Source organism: Triticum aestivum, chromosome 7B (assembly GCF_018294505.1).
Source record: "Triticum aestivum cultivar Chinese Spring chromosome 7B, IWGSC CS RefSeq v2.1, whole genome shotgun sequence".
Taxonomy (NCBI): Eukaryota; Viridiplantae; Streptophyta; class Magnoliopsida; order Poales; family Poaceae; genus Triticum; species Triticum aestivum.
In genome coordinates this window covers 701,877,578-701,884,637 of record NC_057813.1, presented here as the reverse complement: position 1 = coordinate 701,884,637, position 7,060 = coordinate 701,877,578, and the positions used below count along the sequence as shown (strand labels likewise).

Here is a 7,060-nt window from a genome sequence, read left to right as displayed (position 1 = left end):
ACACACACCACCACAGACACACACCCCGGGATGGCGGCGGTTGGGGCAGGATGAGGTGGCGTGTCATCGACGCTCGTCGCAGGGTGAGAAATGACAAAATGAACCCTCTTTTTGAAGTTAAGCCAGAAATGACCTACCTCCCAAACTTAACCAAATCTAACCCGGTTACTCAATGCCAACCTCTCATGCATTGAACTTCCCTATGTCAGCACCATGTATCTTATTCTTAGCGTTGAAAAAAATTTAGCGTATCGCAATCAAAATGAATATTCCATGGGGTTGACACTCTCTCAACGCTGCACCGTAATTTTTGCCACCCTCGTGGGGTCAACACCATGGACTGTGCCTCCAACTATGCCGTTGACCTCTAATAGCTCAACACCATGGTATATAGCGTTGACCCTGGAACTTTAATTCATTTCGGCAGCGAACGTCGAGGTATGTGGCACTGACATAGCCAAGTTCAATGCCATGGAGGCTGGCGGCAAACAAAGGATTAGATTTGGCTACAAAAATTTAGGTGGGTCATTTTCTTAGCGGATTTTGAGAAAAAGGTCAATTTTGTTAATTCTCATGGTAGCGGAAGACGGCAGTTGTTCCAGGGCTAGCATGCGGGTTATCGACAGTGGGAAATGGCAAAATTTGCCCTCTTTTGAAAGTTTAGCCAAAAATGACCGACCTCCACAACTTTAACCAAATCTAACCCTTTTGTTCAATGCGAACATCTCTGGCAATGAGTTTGGCTATGTCTATGCCACTCACCTTACCGTTGGAAAAAAAGTAGTGTTTTCATGGTCGAAACGAAGGTTCCAGGGGCAACGCCATGGTCTCGGGCATTGAGCAAAAGGGTTAATTTTGTTATTTCCCATGGTCACTGGCAGCAGAAGACGGCTTGTAGGACGGTAGAGGGCACACAGTGAGTGTTTGCCGCTAGTTACCTATATCAAATTCAGTTGAGAACAATATTGCCAGTGGGACACAGAAGATATTCTGCTTCTGCCTGTAATACCATATGCTGTAGCTCCCACTAAAGGTGAGTGTTTGCAGTTAGTTAGTAGTTACACATATCAAATTCAGTTGAAAAACAATATTGCCGGTGGGACACAAATGTGTTTATTTATGTCTAGCACTAAACACCTAAAAAAGTAAGTGTTTGCAGTTATTTATGTATATGAAATTCAGTTCAGAACAATATTTCCAGTGGGACACAAATGGTATTCTGCTTTTGCCTGTAATACTATATATGCTGTAGTTCCCTGTAGAAGTGAATGTTTGCAGTTTGTTCGACATATCAGATTCAGTTGAGAACAATATTGCCAGTGGGACGCATGTGAGTGTTTGCAGTTAGTAGTCACATACTTCAAATTCAGTTGAGAAACAATAGTACCCGTGCTGTTCTGCTTCTGCCTGTGTAATAATATGTAAACAATAATCTGTCCCAAATTCAGTTGAGAAACAATATTACCGGTGGTACACCAATGCTGTTTCTGCTTCTGCATATGTAATACTATGTATATACTATAATCCAATATAAGGCTACAATTGTTCCAATTTGCTCGTATGTAAACCATTGAATCTGCCAAATCTGAGCTGAAAGTCGTCCTGCATCGGATGATTAATTCTTGTCTTGCTTGCACAGAGTCGATTGATGGAGCCATAGTGAGTCAGATGAACATCCTCGTCCTCACAACTCTGGGTGGTTGCAATTTCGGCAGCGTGGACTCCGCGTAGATGTGATCACCTTGCCTGCAAGAGGACATGATTTAATCTACAGTGGACTCACTGAGTTCAGTGCTTATGCCTCATTGCTATATACAGTATGTTGTTTTTCCTGTGTGTATGTAACATCGACTGTGTGGCTACTCCCTCGTGAAACTAAGAACGCGACACTGGGATTCAATCAACAGCTGTGACCGGTGTTCGCAAATGACATTGAGAGAGGTGGTGTCTATTTTATTTATTTTGTTTCCGTGGCTGCTTCTACTTTTCTGTTGTCCCCTCCTGCCAGCGTGACACAAAAAAAATGAGGGTGGTAGTTTGGTTGTTGTGGTGGTAGATACTAGATCAGCAGCGTACCTTGGCGCGAGCAGCGCGCCTTGGCGCAAGGGTGCCGGTTTCAACAATATGCCCATGCATGTAATGGTGAAGTTAGTAGAAAGTCAGGCTTATCATATGTATTCAATCAGGATAAAAAAATAAAAAAGAAATATTCAAGTGTAATCGGAGCAAGACATCATCAATAGATACCAAAACTACATATTCAAGTTCGGAGCAAGACATCATCAATGGATACCAAAACTACAGTACAACACATCTCCATAGCCACCAGAATGACAGTACAACACATTTGAAGAATGGAATGTTCATATACAGGGTAAATTAAAGGATGCAATGTTCATACACCGGTAATGGGCATGCGCGGTGGACAGGTCCGGTTGTCTTGAACAGCGGTGTCAGAGAGAATGATGACTCTCATTGTGTTCTCATTGAGCTGCAGCAGGCGTCGGGCACCACGAGCACCACCACGGCGGCCCTAGAGTCAATCACTTGGTCACCCTGCAAGCAATGCAGATCAGCGGATCAATCCATCAATCAACCAAAGAAGATGAAACTGGTCTGAACCCAAGGAACCAAATCAGTCAACCAAGTGTAACTCTGAAGAAAGGCCCTTGTTTTTACTGAGAAGCAGAGGGAGAGGGAGAGGGCCTGAATCTGAATGTTTGTTTACGACTTAATCTGGTGGATAAATCTATTTATAAGAAGCCTAAACAATTTGATTTCTTTTCTTTTCTACTAACATTATAAGAAAGAAACCCATCAGAACTGAACATTAAAGCACAGAGTTAGGAATAAAACATAATTAGCACCTCTTGAGGGTTGAGACTAAACGCTATATGAACCACGTACATACGCAATAAACCTCCAAGGTGAAGATCCAATTAGCATATCATGTCAAGACAGAATGATGCTTAAGCAATATAGCATGGAAAAACTATACTAAAAACGTGCAAAGCTTGCAAAGGAGCAAAAAGGTCACAATCTAATACACAGGTTCGGATCCATCATCATTATACTTACTCCACATAGAAAAGGAAATAGGAGATCAAAAAGACCATGAAATCTTACTCTCTCCATGGCCTGCCGCGGCAGGGGAAAGTCCTCTTGCAGACCAAGCCGGCGGCCAGCAACGTCCGAGCCCAACTCGATCATCTCCTGCAGTTCAAAGATGATAGAGAAGCAATTAGCTAGGATTAAGCATGTGAAGAGTGCACAACATCATCGAATATAATCTCGCCATAGGCGTGTTTCGCCATCATAATAAATCAATCCACAACCCAAATGGACCCAATGTTCACAATATCGGTTCCTGTATGCATCAAGCAGAATTCAACTCTAACAGAGGTTTTGTAACATTTTCCTTTACCCACTCGATTAAATCTGGCACTAACCAAAACTATGGCATTAACAAAACTATACAGCAGTTTAGTACCCAAAATACAGCTACCTATACACAATCCACAGAGAAGCTAAAAGGACCACCTCATGTGCATGCTAGTGACAAAGGGATAAACAGAAGTAAAACTGTTTGTTACTTACTCTCATGATAACTACAAAGTAAAGCAAAGTCTGGTGGGATCTGGCCTGAACATCAATATAAGAAGAACATAGAAAATGCCATTGGATAAAATAGAAGCTTGAGACCTTTATTCTAAAGAGGAACACCAAACCAACCAGAATGTCAGATACGATATCATCAATATAATTCAGAAGTAATGGAGTTTGCTACTCAATGTATACATGTGTACCTTCGTCACCACTGAAGCAGATCAGGTTGTCCACTCTCGCCCTTTAATAACGTGCATATCACTTGAGCCCGGGTAAAACTCAAATTTAAATGCAAGAGGATTGTTATTAGCATGGACCTAGCAAGATCAGTCATAGGTTAAATATCAAGCAATCACATTGGCAACCAAAACTGGAGGGTAGAGCAGAACTGAATGTATGCATGTTCGCCGGATCCTAGTCTATCCATACAATTGATACAGCTTCTGTAGTCACGTGTGTATCAATTAGTAAGAAATTAATATTTGTAAACCGATTCTAAACCAAGCGCAGCAGCATATGGCAAATCATATTTGGACAGGTCTCTATCTACTACTTGTACATTTCAGAATTCGTTGTTCATGGTCAATTAGATAGGAAATCAGTGAGCAAGAGGAAGAGGAAGAGGAAGAGAGATGGATAGTGGAATAGCAGGAGGGGGAGGAGATAGTCATGGAGTAAAACTATTATATAACTATCTTACACACTAAACGACTGGAAAGATGTAAATATATGTTTGAATAATATAGAACAAAAAATAAATTGGCTACTGGAACTGAATCAGCCTAATGCTGGCTGTTGTCCATTCATACAAGTTCAGTGTAAGTAGTAATCAACCAAGCACATGCGTAACACTTTAGCAGAGCAAGTAGAAATGTAGAGAAAAAAGAAGAACAGAGAGACTACCTACAGGTTGCGGCAGCTGCAGCATGGAGGCGGCTTTCGGCATGCATGAGTTTTCACAACATAAGAGCAGGGTGGAGAAGATCCTGGCTGAGGCCGAGCGAACCGGGAGGTGGAAGATGGACACTGAAGGTACAAGAAGTCTACAAAGCCAATGGCGTTACAAAGGTGGCTGCATGTATTCTTTCAAGTCCACCTTGACCTGAACATCAGAAATCACAAATCAAATATAACATGGAAGGTGCTCTGAACCCAATCTTTCTTTCGTAAACATGGAGAAACTCTTGTGAATAGAGCAAGCTTACGTCATATAAAAAAATATTATAAGAAAGAACACCAAATAAGAGCAAACAAAATTAAGTTCAGGATATATATGCTAGCAAATCAAGAACCGTACAAAAGAAGTATCGTGGGCCAAATCAAAGTCATATAGGCCACTAACTAACTAAAAATATGACATATCCAAGATAGGGAACCACTAATCAGCAAATACACAGCAAGTCCCCTTAACTTGCAGTGAGGTTAAATATATTCTTTCTAGTGGTTGCTATTGTACTCTGTATAGCAGAAAGCTGTGTAAATAAATCATGTTTAATGCACAAGCAATATTTAGTAGGGAAAGTCATAGCTAAAAGACTGTCACAACCAAAATCATGACAGCCTGCCATCGACCAGGAAACTCCATAGGACACAGAATATTGTAAAAAAAACTCCATCATAGCAGTCACAATAAATCTCAAGAAACTCCATAAAAGATAGAATATTGGCAACTGCACTATGCACTACACATGTTTGGATTAGAACATTGAATCAGTATGATTAGTATGCTGCTTCACCAGAAACAACGCGCAAAGCACACACTGCATTAAGTTGACTAAGCTCCCCCAAACCCACCACTCCAAATCGATCTTCACTGTTAGACAGGAAGGATACATTTAAATTTCAGTTCATCCTAAGGCAAACAAGAGAATTGAAGAAGAAGAAAATCGGACGAAACTGAATTTGTCCATTCACAACGCTGTATAACCGTGTCACAATAATGAACATTGACGGACACGACGAGCTCAGAGCACCCACCGGAGGCAAGGAGAGGAGCTCACCCTCGTTGGTTTTGTAGCGGGTGTCGAACAGCGCCACCACACAGAAGCAGCAGCGCCAAGGCGCTCATCACAACAATGATGGCGACGGTGTTGTACCGAACTGAATCCTGCTACACAAGAGGAACAAGAGAAATAACAGTGAGTGAGGTTTCCTACTCTACTTTGTCTTAATTAATAGAACCAAAGTAACCAGTATGAATGAAGCCAAAGGCCTAACAGTGAGGACTGGAGAAATATGTCTACATGATTCAGACCGCATCATTGAACAACATGTGAATGGCAGAAAGCCGCAAACCAAATTGGCTTTATTTATCAGGTAAGTGACATTAGAACAGATAATTATCTTATCATCAGGTAAAGAGTGACATGACAGCCACTCCACGCTTATTGCTTGCTTCAAACTACATCAACTACCTACCAGCGCATACATACATACATGGCTTAATTATTAAAGATCCATCAATTCATCTATCTTATATCTGAACACACGGTTTTTTTGTACGTCTCTTTGTGGCTAGTGGGTGCAGGGATTTTGTTTGTTACCGGGAAGCTGTAAATCTTGCTTTGTTTTGACTCAAGGACCTTGTGATTTGAAATAAATTCCTCTACTCTCATTAATTCATTTGCTCTCCACTCCTCTCCTCACCTCACCTCTGAAGAGAAGATATGCAGTGATATGAGATCAATCAAAAATTAGTGGATCAATAGGCCCAAATCCATGGCCAATCTGCATTCCATTAGCCATGAACCCATGTACAGACTGCATTTTTTGCCTAGCTATTAAACATTTCAAATGGTAGCATAGCACAAGAAAATTATGGGAATTTGCAAATTACATAAAACCCACTCTCCCAAAAGAGGATCACATCCTCATGTATTTTTCATAGTAAATGGACTTTGTAAACTACGAACCTGAACAACTCTCTGACAATTGACGAATACCTTGGGTGGAAGAAGAGAACCAGCCTTTTCACGGCCCTTTGTATCTACGGGGCCCTGGCCAGATAACCTAATGTTTTTAATACCTCAAAGAACTGCTTCCCAATTTTCTGGAGCTGCAACTACACACATTACTATGTTAGCTTCCTGATCAGCAAATGGACATGAGGATCAACAGAGTTACAAGTAGAAAAAAACTTAATAGAGTAGTCAAAATATATAGTTTTGACACAATTGCTTCGCATGGTTTTAACTATTAAAGTGGTACTGGTACGTATGTAATGATCTGAAATCAGGAAAAGTGGACTGAATTTATTCAAGAGCCTAAGTTGAAACAATTTGAACTCCGTGAAAAATTAGGCATCCCAATAAAGATGTGTGCGGGAATCAAAACGCCAGAATGTAGGAGCAACGTGTATGGTTAAATTGATCCCACAAAAGAATGTAAGCACTACATGGACAAAATGATGCAATTCACTAATTCAAAAATTGAGGACATATTGTGGATACTGATT

The 7,060-nt window shown here is 40.9% G+C and overlaps 1 protein-coding gene and 1 long non-coding RNA gene across 4 annotated transcripts in view; one reads left to right on the top strand and one right to left on the bottom strand.

Moving 5' to 3' along the window:
• The window catches only part of LOC123161568 (uncharacterized), a 4,454-nt gene extending 2,492 nt beyond the window's left edge, over nucleotides 1-1,962 (top strand). For both annotated transcript variants that reach the window (XM_044579375.1, XM_044579374.1), the window contains one exon: nucleotides 1,640-1,962. The gene's annotated coding sequence lies outside the window, so the exon portion shown is untranslated. The remainder of the gene's footprint in view (nucleotides 1-1,639) is intronic.
• A 358-nt stretch (nucleotides 1,963-2,320) lies between these two features.
• Nucleotides 2,321-5,853, bottom strand: LOC123161567 (uncharacterized). 2 transcript variants are annotated; one of them, XR_006480742.1, is made up of 6 exons: nucleotides 5,607-5,853; nucleotides 4,613-4,708; nucleotides 3,807-3,923; nucleotides 3,598-3,709; nucleotides 3,127-3,213; nucleotides 2,321-2,556 (listed from the first exon to the last, which is right to left on the bottom strand). It is a non-coding gene; the product is annotated as an uncharacterized lncRNA (long non-coding RNA). The 2 variants fall into 2 exon arrangements; XR_006480741.1 differs by lacking the exon at nucleotides 3,598-3,709 and having other exon boundaries at nucleotides 2,323-2,556; nucleotides 5,607-5,849.
• Between the last annotated feature and the right edge of the window lie 1,207 nt (nucleotides 5,854-7,060).